This window comes from Astatotilapia calliptera, chromosome 3, assembly GCF_964374335.1.
Source record: "Astatotilapia calliptera chromosome 3, fAstCal68.1, whole genome shotgun sequence".
Taxonomy (NCBI): Eukaryota; Metazoa; Chordata; class Actinopteri; order Cichliformes; family Cichlidae; genus Astatotilapia; species Astatotilapia calliptera.
The window spans coordinates 18,006,249-18,022,135 of NC_137424.1; the positions used below are offsets into that span (position 1 = coordinate 18,006,249).

General features: G+C 42.2%; 1 protein-coding gene across 1 annotated transcript in view; it reads right to left on the minus strand.

Annotated features, from left to right (window-relative positions):
- LOC145422991 (protein NLRC3-like) overlaps window positions 1-15,887 on the minus strand; it is a 146,781-nt gene that overhangs the window by 58,272 nt on the left and 72,622 nt on the right. The gene's annotated exons all lie outside the window — the stretch shown is intronic.

Consider the following 15,887-nt stretch of genomic DNA (forward strand, 5'->3'; position numbering starts at 1 on the left):
GGAGAGCTCTGCAGAGAATTTGGGCTTCAACATCTACTGGCTCTTCAAGGAAGGAGCACGCCATGTCTGACACTTCCTACAGTCAGGTTTCCGACACAGAGGCGGAGAACGTCAGGGTTAGTTGAAGTAAACCTGCTAGGGAGCAGGTTAGCTTCACGGAGTGTGTCGTCATAGTAACTCACTCAGGATTAATCTAAACTCGCTTTGTGAAACCGAAAACCCAGAGTTTTCGTTAACTCAGGGTATACTTACTCAGAGTTTGCACTAAACCGGCTTCCTGAAATAGGGCCCAGATCTAAATCCAATCAAGAATCTGTGGCAAAATCTGAAAACTGCTGTTCACAAACGCTGCCCATCTAATCTGACTGAGCTGGAGCTGTTTTGCAAAGAAGAATGGGCAAAGATTTCAGTCTGTAGATGTGCAAAGCTGGTAGAGACATAAGGCAAACCGGATTATAAGGAGCACTGTCGATTTCCAGAAAAATCAAAGGACTGATTTTTAGAGTGCCTTATTTTCCGAAAAGCACAGTAATAACATAATAACAACGGCCCGCTAGCATGCTCTTGGTTGCTGAGGGCTATGCTGTGGCTGAGCTGCAAGATTAACTCTGCAAAACCAACTTTCATCAAGTAACAGGGCTCTAGAGTGCAACCAATTTGGTCGCAAATGCGAATCCGTGTAAATGAGAGCAGGTACACTGATTCCACACAAAGACGTAAACACAGAACGGACCGACGCATCAGAATCAACTTTGTCTTTCTCGGCTTTCTCACCCGACGGCTCGTAGACGGACACGCTGTCGGAGCTTAGCGATCCTGATGCGTCCGGTCCGCGCTGCGATTACGTCTTCTTGCGCTGATTCTGAGCTGCAGGTTTTGTCTCTCCAACCAAAATTCACAGAGCCAGCAGCAAAAGAAGCAGCAAACTGCGCTTCACATTTGATCAATGTCATTAATTTTGCTGTTTTGCTTCCACGACTATTAAAATCACACTCCATGCACAGCTAGCTCGCTCTCTATCTGTCTCTGTACTTCAAGAACAGTTTCCCGTCTCCAATCTCTGTTTTCTGTATTATTCATGCGCTTATTACCCACCAGTCTACCGTTGTTTTTTCCCTGCTAATATTAGCATCACACGGCACAGCTTCTGTATCACGTGGTATAAGGCTCCGCCCTTGTCATTTGTTGAGCAGGAAGAGTGAGCACTTGGTTTCATGCAGAGTACGTCCCGGATCAAAATGCGGTACAATCGTCGTCGTCTTTTTCTTTTTCTTTCTTTTAAATCGTCATTTGGAAATGAGATCGCAAATAAGTTTGAATCGAGATCGCGATTTTCTAACGATTAATCGTGCAGCCCTAATCCTATTAGTCGACTAATCGCAAAAATAATCGGTGACTAGTCGACTATCAAAATAATCGTTTGTGGCAGCCCTAATGCACACAGGGAAAAGTTAGAGAGGAAAAGAGAGAGCAGGAAATTACTCTTACTCTTAGGACGTATATGGCCCAACAGGCCTCGCGATACAGATGAGCTACATCCTCCTGGAAAGCAGCTGCCAATACAGTCTCCCCCATCTGCTGGAAGGCAGATGCTTCAAAACAGAGTGAGAAGTAAAGAGAGAGGGAAGGAACTCAAACAAATTAACACTATATTTTATCTTTAATAATCATATATATTGCTTTACCAAAACAGCTTGTTTTTGTGTTTTTTAAACTACCATCTCTCTTAAACCAACTTGAATTGAACAGTGAGCACAGCCACTAAGTTCTATGTAACAAAAATACAGGGATGGGAGGGAGGGAGACGGTACCTGCACTGACGTTTAAAAAGAAGGAATAGGAGGAGGAGGGGTGGAGGTGGTGGAGCTCTCCGACAGGGGGAAAACTGAGATTTCAGTAAAGCTCAGTCCAAAGCACTTTCCTAATGATTTCCCTGTAACATTAGTCCTCGAGGTCCCCGTCACAGCAGACTACTGTGAGTGCCACCAGACAGTTAATGAGACAAAAACGAGACGCTCTTACAGCCAGGAGGATGCTTCCAGATGACGCTTGATTAATTTGATTGATTATCTGTGAATAAGTCTTGAGCCTCTCCTCAGTTCTTTATATTTTGCCTGTACTGAGCCAGATGTTCTTCTTCTTCCTTTCTTTAGACTTTCTGAAGGTCATTTAAAGTTTTTCTTTGGACATTAACTGCTTTTTCACCCATTTTCAGTCCAGTCTTTGTACCTGATCACTTTCAGAGCGATATTTTTGTTTTTTGGGGGGGTTAAACCACTTAACCTAACTCAAGGGGACAAACCCGAGTTGTCAAATACAATACAAAACACACAACTTAGCAAAGAACCAATTTTAAATTTTATCTTTAGGGACTTTGTTACTAGCAACCTGTCACAGAAACACACTATTTAATTTCTTTGGATTGGGAAAGTAGAAGACAGAAAAAAAGGGGACAAGCTGAAAAATCTATCTACAGTGGAGGAACAGTACCTGAAAGTCATGTCAAAAAAATATTCAGCAAACACCTGACACAGGACCTGAAAGATGCACTTGGTCCTTCAGTTGATCCATCTAGTGTTCACCAAAGCCTCATCTCATGGTGTCAGTGAAGGGTGGCTGTCAAGAAGCCATTATTAAGGAAGGGAACAGGGAGAAAAGGCTGAGGGATAACAAATTACACAAGAACTGGACTGAAAATCAGTAGCAGCAGGTCTGATGGAGTGATGAACCAAAATTTGACAGTTCTGGTTCAAATTGTGGTAATATGTCTACAACCACCTGTAAACTACTGTACAGCTCTGCCATAGTTTGGGTCTGCATTTCAGCCAGGGTGTTGGATTTCGTCAAAATTGATGGAATTATGAAAAGTACCACCAGACTTTGATGCACCATGCAATACCATCTGGAAAGCGTCTGATCGGAAGCAGCTTACTAAACACATCGAAACACCATCATTCATGGACTGACCTGAGCCGTGTGGGATCATCTCGGCAGAGAATGGAACAAAACGGCAGCTGATATCGAAAGAAGAGCTCTGAATGTCCTTAAAGAAGCTCGGAGAACTATTCCTGAAGACTACTTAAAGGAATTCCAAAGAAATGTGCCTAAGAGAGTTCAGGGCGTGCTGAAGATAAAGATGCTCAAGCTCATTACCTCATTATATCAACTCTGTTTTTGCCTTTTATATTGTATTTTCATGTAAACTTTTCAAATTTAAACTGTTGCACCCGTTTCCCATTACCCAGCAAGTTATATGTTAGAATTAAGGTGTGGCTCAAACTTTTGCACAGTCCTACATTTCCCATCTATAAAATGATTTGACACCTGATAAACCTTTAAAAGCACTGACCTGCCTCTCCAACTATCTGTTTTAAACAACACGCACTTACCAGCAGTTGTGTTGCGTTTTCGTCAGGTTAGTGGCTCAGACCTAAAACAGCCCAACATTATCTCTAATTCAGGTCTGGACCCAAGCTGACCCATTAAAGTACGTGGTACTCCTTTTATTTGTACTTGTGTACTCAGGCATAAATTAGACTTTTCAGGTACAAACTAAATAACACAAAGAGGAGCTTATGAATAAGAATGAAACTGAGAGGCCCACTGCAAGAAGATACACACCCAAGTGCTGAGATTGTAAAGATGAAAAGTGAGCAGAGGAAAACGAGCGTTTCAGGACAACCAGGCGGTTTCCTCTTCTTCCCATCTGGCAGCCTCACAGCGGGGAGTTATGAGGTAGCCCCAACCTACCTCACATCTCCCCGCTGTGCAAGAACGAGCTCAGCAACACAAGCATCCTCTCTCTTTCGCGAGTGCATACGTGCACATCTACAGTGCTGCATGCCAATGAACCCATTTTCTTGGAGCACCTACACAAGCTGCAATCTACAGATCGTGTTTCACAGCGCTACAGCGAGAGGCAAACACCTCCCTCTGTTTGTGCTTCATTCTCAGTGTTGGGACTAACGCGTTACAGTAACTACGTTATTATTGTGGTAACGAGCACGGTAACTAGTTATTATGCCAAAATCAGGAACACGTTAGTCGTTACTGGGATTTAGATAGGGTCGTTACTCGTTACTTCGTGTGGTGGCTATCGCGGAGTTTCCACAGATTCAGTAACATTAGCAAGTGGTGGAGGGCAGCAGGTGGATGAAGGAAAAGGGACGCAGAAGGAAAAGAGACCCGAGGCGGCCGCCGGTCCAAGTGTGACCTGAACTTCAGGTAAGAAGTTATGACCTGCAGTCTCTCTGGGTCAGATATGAACCAAGTTTAGGTGGAGTTTATTTTCGTTATTCTGACTTTTTCCGTACTGCGTGCTAGCTAGCATGACGGAGTTTCTATACAGCTGGGTGGTGCTATGAAGTTAATGATGTTGAACTTTATTTTGTTCATAAGTTATTAGAGTTGCCAACCGTCCCGTCTGGTATTCAGAGAAAATATTACGCGTTTCTTATTGAGGTGAAAAGGAACAGTTTGTCCCGGACTTCAGCTACAATGAAAAAGGCACAAAGCTGGAGTTATTCTGTGTCTTTACACTGTCATTCTCCCCCCTCTCTCTCCCGTTTCTACTTCAATCATGAAAACTGATCAATGATCAGCTGATCGGCTCTCTTGTTTGTTTATCGCTCACTTTGCGCCGAAAGAGGAAACCAGCGGATGTCGCGCTAAACAACAGCAGCATGTTTAAGCTTGATCAGCTGTTGTTAGAATTTATTTAATATTAATTTCTAGTATCAGCTGATGTTTGCTGGAGCCACAGCTGTAAAGCTGCTGGTCATGATATCGGTTTGGTTATGTGGTGAGAGGGAAACATGAAGATGAAACCAGGAGATGTCCTTACTGGATCATCAGAGCTGAACAGGTGATGGAGAAACAGGTTTACCTTTTAGGTGACATGAATGAGTTGAAGGGAAGTTATGAACTGTTTCTGAGAGACAAATAACACCAGGATCCTTTTTTAGGTAGCTGACAGCTGGTAACTGTGCAGGTGCGGATCTAGCAAAGTGTTGCCAGGGGGGCATGTAGGGCATTAACAGGGAGAGGTGGGCACAAGGAAATACTTTTCTTTCTTATTCTCATTTAAAATGTCTCGCTTTTAAAAAATAATTATCTGAATCTTACAACAAACGATTGATAGATTGATGCATATATACCATCAAAACAGTGTACATCACTGTCACAACAGTGTTTGTTTTCATTCAAAGGCTTTAAGATTTTTCCTATAATGGTGGGCCGGTCTCTAGTTAAAATACCCGGGCCAATTTTTTGTCCCAGTCCAGCCCTGTAAGCAGCTCATCTGCAGTCTGGTGTTACCTACATCTTCCTATTCAGAAGGCAGAATTTCTGAGTTCTGAGTACAATCGAAAGCACCACGACTGCAGTTTTTGTGTTGATGTAAAAGGCGCACATGACGCTGTGACGTAGGCTAGAATCATGGCAGCAGTCAATGACGGTCCAGGCGTGGGATTTCTCTCGTGGAAATGTGCACATTATCTTTTCCTTTCTATTGGTAGGTGGCACAGTGCACTTGTGGCAAGTAAGCAAGCTAGAAGACTGGCAAAGTTATGGAAGCAACACATTAACAAGAGAATTCCGAGTAAAACCAAAGTTACTTTCCCTAGTAACTAGTTACTTTGAAAGTAACGAGTAACTTGAAGTAACTGAGTTACTTTTGAGAGAAGTAACTAGTAATGTAACTAAGTTACTATTTTAAAGTAACTTACTCAACACTGTTCATTCTAGCTTCGCCCTTCTCTTCCCAACCACACACACCAACACCTTCCTCTTGTGAATTTTATTTTAATCCTTAACATAAAGACAGCTATAAATTAGGATAATCAAACTTGATTTATTACCTCCTGCACCCCCCCACTGTGTGTTCAACAGGAAGCTAAAGACTGGTGCTGTTAAAGTGTTCAAAAAACAGCAGGAGCTCGGTGTGAGGCCACAGTGGGCCAAAAAACACAAGATGACCTCCAGCAAGGACAAAATGTATCTGGACGTCTCTGTGAGCATCTGTCTCACTGTGTAAGTGTAGCACAGTGTCTGTGTGTGCATGGCTGGGCAAGAGAGACAGCACAACTGAAAGCCAGCACTCAGACGAGGACCCGGTGCATCGTCTGTCTCATCTCAGCCAGTTTACTTACAAACTCTTTAAGTTTGAATTTTAAAGCCGACAATGTGCACAGGGCAGTGATATTTAAAATGAAGGTAAACTATTCCAATCTCTGCAGCCCCAATTGTGTATCTCACACACACACAGTCCTGAATTCATTACTGAAGTCTCATCCAGACATTCAATGTGCTGTGTAATTAAATTGAGACGTGGGGTCAAAATTCCCACCTAGATTGAGTGAGATGAAATAGAAATCGGCTCTCCTCTAACTGACTTTATAGAAATAATTGCATAAGCTGCATTTATAACTGTTATTAAATAACAGCAGCACACGAGAACTGAAGTGTAATCCCAGCACATTTCGCTTCGCTTGCACTGATTCTTTAGAGATGACGACCGTGGTGGGTAATTAAGGGCAAACAATATACAAGTGGCGTGAAAAATGGAGGCTGCATTACCTTTCCAAAGCTTCCTTTCCCGATGGCCCGCAGTATCTGGAAGTGGTCAAAGTTTACTGTGGAGAAAATGAGAAGCAGTTAGTGAGAACGTGTCAGTTTGAGCTGAGCTATAAAACAGGGAACATGACATGTACATCACTGTGCAAAAGTCTTGAGCCATCCCTCATTTGCTTCCAGGGATCCGGACTTCCCTGTAATCTTTAAAGTGGTATTAAGGAATAGCTCTCCAGGCTTTTTAAAGTGTTTCTGATTTTTAATCCAGGGCTTGTATTTGACCACTTTTTGTCTGTTAAGACCCTTCACACTAATCTCTGAAACATTCAAACATAAACAGACACCTAAGTCACGGAAAGGACCAGAAAACTTAACAAAGAACCAATTTTAAATTGTATCTGTACACATTTACTTGCAGCCTATTGCAAAAAAACAAAACCCCACATCATTTGTTCTCACTTCTTTAGTTGAAGAATGCAGTTAATAACACCGTTAACACAGACTGACCTGGCAAAACACGAAAAAATAAGGGGGTGGTTCAAGACTTTTGCTCGGTACTGTATGAGAAATGGAAATGTGCACTTCACAATGTATCGCTGCACTTCGGCAGTACTGTGAAGATTAAATGTTTTTTCCTTCCCGATGCATGTGAAAGGTTAAGACTTACATCTCCAAATGTACTGGAACTGATTTGAACCAGAGGACTCAGCCACACTGTTACTATGTACTGCATAAACACGTTTACCGATGAAGGTAAATCAGACACTGTCCTGACTGTGTGGCTAAATTTTGTGCTGAAAGCATCAAATCAATTGAATATGATTAACTTGCTATGAGAGGTTTTTACTCCAAGTGTGACTTTTTCTGGCTTCATACACCTTTCAGGGTCAAATTCAAGCACTTTGTGAGCACGTTTAATGTCCATTTTCAACATTTTCCAGCACATTACCATAAAAAGGATGCATATTTCACTTTGCATCACCTGAATAAGACCACGTGAAAGGCCAAATTAATAAGTCTTCTCATCAGATATTGATGCTTCTTTCTTATGTGACACAAAAAACAGGAGGAGACAGATCTTTGCTTGTGTTGTTTTTTAAGTTCATTCATTCAAAACTAACTGTAAGACGCTTAACTACATTGCAGTCTGTGTTATTGTTGTAGACCTAATTATCACCTTTAAAGTGTTTGTGCTAATAACATCATGTAGAGTAAGACGGGCATAGAGAACAGCACTGACTGGGAGAGGCTTTGAACAGATGACATACTCAGATCAATTCAACACTTTAGACTTTAAAAATGCACAAGCGTCTTTCAAAAACCCATTTATTTAATCTATCATCATTGATATTATTATGTACAGTTATAATGTACTGTTCATCTCCCTTAAATAAACAGGCAGCCTTAAAGTGTGAAATAGTCACTTGTCTACTGTCTCAGTGGCTGATAGTGCCCCACAGGCCTCAATGTCAGCTTGAAGCCATTATGTTTCAATTGTTTAATGAGAAACAGATTTTGAATGAAAGCGAGGAAACTTCGGTAGCACAAAAAAGTGCCTATTCTTTGTTCCCATATGGTTCAGTCATATTACCGTCATTTCCCCCTAAGCTGTTCCCAAAGACACCAGGTTAATACTTGAAAAGGCTGCAGCGATACACAAAAATATCATCAATATTCTGTTTACTTGGTGACAACGTCGCTTTTAGCCTTCAATCAGAAAGCCTGACGTTGGCTAGTTAAGCATCGGGCTAACGTTTAACGCTTTCACTTGAGGGAAGTAACTCGTATTACTGCTACTGCTGTGTAATCTTGGTTCAATTCACAGCATATTCTACAAGTTACCCTGCAATAACTAACTGTTAGAATAGCGCCACCGTATTGTATCGCACTGAGTGCACTTCAATCCTTTATCCCGCGAGTTTGCTAGCTAGCAAAATAATAATACCAATTTGAAACAAATAACATGTGTAACGTACACACTCGAGAAAATTATTTACTAGTACTTACGCAAACTCCCCCGTTGTGAAAACGTACAAATCCTTCTTGTATTTTTCGTTTTCCAGCAAACACTCATTAAAACGGCCTCCAGGCACATTAGCGCACTCACCCCCGACTGATCAGGGAGGGGGTGAGGGGTCACACACTGAAACAGACTAACGTGCAGAGGTACAGCCCAGGCAGAGAAATGTTGCTTTTAGACTTTGCGACTCGTTTTATTTCTCTATCTGATAAGAAAACTATTCAATCAGATACTTATTTGTGGTGAATGAAATACGGTTACAGTTTCAAGAAGTTTTAAGCACCAAATCCGAAATCCAAGCACTGCAATATTAGAATCCAATTCAATTTCTTGTTTGCTCCGAAATCTACGACATGACTATATACAGAAAAGCTTGACATGGTATGCAAAAAAAACCCCGAAGACAATACAAATACAAATACATGAACAAAAAATGTTTAAACTGTCAGTTATGTCATTTTAAAATTTTCCAAAACTAACATTTTCTTTGATTGACTGATATTAAATTGATTAGGGTCAAGTTTAGTGTGAACAATATTACACAAGCAAGCACGTGTGCGCATGCGCACATATTAGAATCCTTCGATCCTTCTCATATGTGCGCATGCGCACATATTAGAATCCCTTCGATCGCTTGTGACGCGGTAACTTTGCTTTGATCCTTTCTGACGTCATAACTTTGCTTTGATCCCAAAACCCATAAATAGGAGCGCTCACCTGTTACTTTATGCTTAACGGACGTTGACCTGCAGCAACTGAAACCCTTTCGAGAAGTTTTGAGAGCAATTTACGAGAGAAACCAAAACAAGTTCAGTTTTGTTTCTCACCAATCCACAGCGCAAACAGACACATTACACCATGTCAGCCAACCCATCCTTCGGCTCAGATGAGCTTGGAATATCTAAAGGGACCATTTTGGGAGATCACCACATGGTGGAGGCTTTCCTTGGAGAAGGAAGCTTTGGTGTTGTAACGAAATGTCGCGATACAAAAAACAACAAAACGGTTGCTATTAAAGTCAACAAGAGCGACCCTGAAATTCTGCTCCAGGCAAAACTGGAAATTTTCATCCTGGAGCAGCTACGACGCTTGGATCCAGACAGGTGCAACATTGTCGAATGGAACGGCTATTTCCTCGATGGAGAGCGCATTTGCTTGAATTTCGAACTCCTCGACCAAAGCCTGTCAGACTACATAGGGGACCGGAATAACCAAGGTCTCCCAATGAGAGAAATCAGGCCAATTTTGAATCAGCTCGCAAATGCTCTGTTCCACCTGGGTTCTGTGGGAATAGTGCATGCTGACCTCAAACCTGTCAACATCATGGTTGTGAACCGCAGTGAGTCTCAAGTCAGAGTCAAACTTATAGACTTTGGCATCGCATGTAACACCTCTGCAGTGATTCCTGGTGACTGTGTGGGGACAATTGGTTATTGTGCACCTGAGATTATGCTTGGCACTCCATATGATGAAGCAATTGACATGTGGTCTCTGGGGCTGGTAGCTGTGGAGCTTGCTACAGGGGTGCCTCTCTATCCTGGGGAAGACGATTATGACGTTTTGAAATTCATAATTGAAACTCAGGGTCAGCTACCAGATCATCTTCTAGAGTCTGGCTTGTACACTGACAGCTATTTCATCGAGGATAACCACAACGAACAGCGCTGGACATTTAAGACCCCAGAACAATTTCAATACGAGACAGATTATCGATCCAAGGAAACTCGATCGATAAAACTTAAGTGTCTCGATGACCTCGAACAACTGCTGAAAGTTAGGCGAGGACCGGAAAATGGCCAATCATTATTTGTAAGGCTAATCAAAGAAATGTTGGCCTTGGATGCAAATCAGCGCATAACACCCTCGGAGGTTCTGAAGCATCCCTTTTTCGACCCTGGCCTCTCAAGGAGAACCCCCTGCACGGACATGAATAGTACAGGGGGAGAACTCCTTGTGCTCTCTCAGCAGCCTTCAAGCTGGAAAAGTCATGGATCGCAAAAATTCAGCTGCAGTTTCCAAAACTCAGTTGAATTTCCTCAAAAAAGAGACATCAACACCTCAGCCAACCCATCTGCCTCTGAAGATGATCTTCAAATAACGAAAGGGACCATTTTAGGAGATCACCACGTGGTAGAGGCCTTCCTTGGAGAAGGAGGCTTTGGTTTGGTAACCAGATGTCGCGATACAAAAAACAACAAAACGGTTGCTATTAAAGTCAACAAGAGCGACCCTGAAATTCTGCTCCAGGCAAAACTGGAAATTTTCATCCTGGAGCAGCTACGACGCTTGGATCCAGACAGGTGCAACATTGTCGAATGGAACGGCTATTTCCTCGATGGAGAGCGCATTTGCTTGAATTTCGAACTCCTCGACCAAAGCCTGTGGGACTACATTGGGGACCGGAATAACCGAGGTCTCCCAATGAGAGAACTCAGGCCAATTTTGCATCAGCTCGCAAATGCTCTGTTCCACCTGGGTTCTGTGGGAATAGTGCATGCTGACCTCAAACCTGGAAACATCATGGTTGTGAACCGCAGTGAGTCTCCCGTCAAAGTCAAACTCATAGACTTTGGCCTCGCATGTCCTGCTTCTGCAGTGATTCCTGGTGACCGTGTGGGGACAATTGGTTATTGTGCACCTGAGGTTATGCTTGGCATTCCATACGACAAAGCAATCGACATGTGGTCTCTGGGGCTGGTAGCTGTGGAGCTTGCTACAGGGGTGCCTCTCTATCCTGGGGAAGACGATTATGACGTTTTGAAATTCATAATTGAAACCCAGGGTCAGCTACCAGATCATCTTCTAGAGTCTGGCTTGTACACTGACAGCTATTTCATCGAGGATAACCACAACGAACAGCGCTGGACATTTAAGACCCCAGAACAATTTCAATACGAGACAGATTATCGATCCAAGGAAACTCGATATATAAAACTTAAGCGTCTCGATGACCTCGAACAACTGCTGAAGGTTAGGCGAGGACCGGAAAATGGCCAAACATTATTTGTAAGGCTAATCAAAGAAATGTTGGCCTTGGATGCAAATCAGCGCATAACACCCTCGGAGGTTCTGAAGCATCCCTTTTTTGACCCTGGCCTCTCAAGGAGAACCCCCTGCACGGACATGAATAGTACAGGGGGAGAACTCCTTGTGCTCTCTCAGCAGCAATCATCGTTTGGGTGGCCAGAATTCTAGGGGAGCTAGAAAATTCTTGTGGAAAAAAAGCCCAAAACAATAACATCAACAAAAACAACCAATGAATATGGTCTTAAACTTGGGCACAATTTGGCTTGAAATCCATCAACTAATCTCTCAATATTCAAAGCGGAGCAGCAGAAAACTTACCATCACATCAGTCCTTCAATCAGACCTACAACAAACGTCTTCCTTCTCTCACCCCAACCGGTCGCAGCAGATGGCCGCCCCGACCTGAGCCTGGTTCTGCCGGAGGTTTCTTCCTGTAAAAAGGGAGTTTTTCCTTCCCACTGTCGCCAAAGTGCTTGCTCATAGGGGGTCATATGATTGTTGGGTTCTCTGTATGTACTATTGTAGGGTCTACCTTACAATAATACATACAGCCTTGAAGTGAGTGGTGATGTGATTTGCTGCTGAATGAATTGGGAACTAATTGGAAATCTGGATATTAATTAAATAAACCTGCTTTGAGCATCAATTAATTGTTGTTTGAAATTCTTTATAAATATATAAATATAGTGCCACTCTTCTACTGTTTAAATTGCAACTGTTTAAAACTGACTAATTTATTCATACACTTGAGCATAAACACACGCACAGTAAATGGCCTGTATTTGTACAGCGCTTTACTTAGTCCCCAAGGACCCCAAAGAGCTTTACACTACATTCAGTCATTCACACATTCACACACTGGTGATGGCAGCTACATTGTAGCCACAGCTGCCCTGGGGCGCACTGACAGAGGCGAGGCTGCCGGACACTGGCGCCACCGGGCCCTCTGACCACCACCAGTAGGCAACGGGTGAAGTGTCTTGCCCCGGGACACAACGACCGAGACTGTCGGAGGCGGGGCTCAATCTGGCAACCTTCCAATTACAGGATGAACTGCGAACTCTTGAGCCACGATTGCCCTATATACACATATACTTTACAGTACTAGTCAGTGCTTACATACTAGTTCTTTTCCCTACTTTTTCATGCTTACTGGTACAAATGCCTGTTACTAGAGTTAAATGCTATCAATGTATTCTCACAGTTATGGAACTGTACAAATGCATACAAAATAACGCTCACGTAAACATAACTGTGCACTAGTTTGCCCTTATTGCTGCAGTTTGTTTCAAGTTGTTCTCTCTCACACACACACACACACACACACACACACACACACACACACACACACACACACACTATGTAACGTTTCAGCAAGAAAATACCGCCCCTCCCCCCCACAGTGACACCACCACCACTAGTCTGCACAGCTGACATGAGGCAGCATGGATCCATCCTTTCATGCTATTTATGCCAAATTCTGACCCGACCATCTGCATGTCAGAGCAGAAATCAAGACTCATCAGACCAGGCAACATTTATCCAATCTTCTCATGTCAAATTTTGAGAACTGTAGCTTCAATTTCCTGTTCTTAGCTGACCAAAACGCTCTTCTGCATTCTTTGGTTGCAACAAATGGTTGTATGAGCTACGGTTGCCTTCCTATCAGACATTTTTCTCTGACCGTTGACATCAATAAGGCAGTTTTTCCAAGAGAACTGCCTTTCACTGGATATTTTCTCATTTTTGTCACCGAAAAGGGTGTCTGTGTTACTTCTTGTCTTATATATATTGTCTCTGTTTTCCTCTGTCCTTTGTCAGTGTCTGTTCACCTACCCCTGTGTCTCCATATTCCCAGTGTTCAAGGTTTCCGAGTGTTTTCCCAGTTTAGGTTTTCATGGTTGGTTCTGTTTGCTACTCAGCCAGAATAAACAGCTCGCTCTTTTTAAAAGTAGGCTCCAGAATGGATGATGGCATGTTCGCATGTCTTTATGCAACACTGAGTGTGCTGAACTAAAGGTAGGCCTAGTTTCATTTTCATGGTCATTATTATCATGACAATGATTACGCCTTATTCTGATTATTTCTCCCTTTTGGAGATGTAACATTTACATGAGGGGTGTAGGAACATTTCCCCCTAAATATTTTTAGATAAATTTTTGTTGAAGTCACTGTTTTTGTCGTATTGATGATGCAGCTAGAATAAGTGCTTTTAAATAAAAGAATAACCATTCAAAGTGCTCAGTGGTGAAACTGTAACTCTTTCAGAGTTTGACAGCTGGACAAGTGATGCCGTATTTAAAGAAACATGAGATGAGTGCAGCATATTATCTGAACAGAGATCATTCAATGAGCAAGAATAAACACTGAAAGAGAAACACTTCACTGTTGATTATCATATGAAGTCTAATAAAAGCTGTTAATCTGTTAATATCCTGCTAATCTGCATACAGCAAATACAGAACATGCGACTTTAAAGCATCCAGCAAAGTGATAACTGTCCTCTGCCCACTAAGTAGTGACTCTACAAAAGATTATTTTCAATATCATCTTTATATTATATTTAGTTATTCTCCAGCGCAACAATGTAAGGAGCTCTGTGATTGGTTAGGAAAGGACAGACTGGCCACCTCGATTTTTCTTCACTGCACATTGATCCATAGCTTTGCTCTGTAAAGGCTAACAAAGTGCTTTTGCTTTACAAAGACATTCAGCGTCGGTATTCACTCTTTTAAAATGCCACTGAACACTGGAGTGAAATGGAGCCCTGATCCTCAGAGTTTTATTGTTGCTAACATTTCTTATAGATAGCACAGATAGTGCCCCACTGCAGTAATCACTCATGTCTAGATATTCCTGTTAAAAAGGAGTTTTTCCTCCCCACTGTAACATGGCAAACATAGCAAACGGATAATCCAGCTGAAGCTTCAGACAGCCGTCAGACAGTGAAACACTGCCATCTGCTGGACGCGAATAACAAAGACGCTGCTTTGACGGGTGAGGGAGTTTCAACAAGTCTGCAACGACTCAAGCATCAAACTACAGAACTATTCTAGCGGACATGGTGCTCTAATGACTGCTTCATTAACGCAGGTCAGAAAGGATCAAACATATCAATAAATCATAAAACACAAAACGTCTCTTATTGCCCAGGGCTCAGGAAGTGAGTGTGTTCCTTATAGCCCAACACGTTCTCACTCCCAACTCGTCAAACGTGTGACGCATGGTCAGGCTCCCTCTGCTTCACTTATGGACCATATGGACCACCAGGTAAGACCATTTAAACGGACAGCATTTATAGAATGACTATTAAAAGTCAGCGAGTGTCAGTAATGTTAATGTGGTTATGTTAGTAATACACCGAGTGCTAATATAACAGCTTTAAGATGCATTTGTAGATGTTATTACGTGTTTTACCGTCTTTATGGTGCTAGCTTAAAGTTACGGTGTAAACGTTAGCTTATATTGGAGGAAAGCTGTTACTGTTTAAACGATGTTAGCACAGAAATATTAGCTTCTGTCATGACTGATGAAGTTACTAGTTAATAAAGTTTCCAGTAAAGTGTTTAATCGCAGCCACAGACTGACAGCAAATATCTCGATTAGCTTCAGTGCATCTGTAATAAATATGTGCAAGTTTCAGTGCTTCGTTTAAACTGTATGATACTTATACTGACCCAGGGTCAGTGTAAAATACAATCCTAGCTGTGTGAACAAAGCCTGGCTGCTTTAATCCTGCATGACAAACCTCAGGATGCAGGTTATTATTACTCTTTCCTGCTGGCACACCTGTCACACCTGAGAGTCAGCTAGAAACTCACAGTGACGTGGACATCATGCAAAGACTGCCAGACTCTGTAATACTGCAAATGATCAGTGACTCAGGTTATCACTAAACTTTAAACGGCACCTCTGTGTCTCTGTGTGCTGAACATCTAGGATTGAGTCAGGCTGCATTGACTGTGGGACTTTAATGTGTTAAAAGCAGGTTGAAGACGGCTCAGAAACATTTGAAGATTAAAATTTAGCATTATGGCTGCTGGTGGTTTGTAAAGCCTCTACTCAGCTGTATTTTTGTTACTAATTTATGTTTGTTGTTGTTTAACACAGATTTCAGAAGAGCAAATATGCTTAATAGTTTAACTAGATTTCATTTGTCAGTGTGGGACTGCTGAGTCACCTGAAGAACTCATTTCATTCATTCTCCACATGATGTTCATTTACAGAAATGTTTCACAGGAACTGATTTCTCCCAAAGGGTGAACTAGTG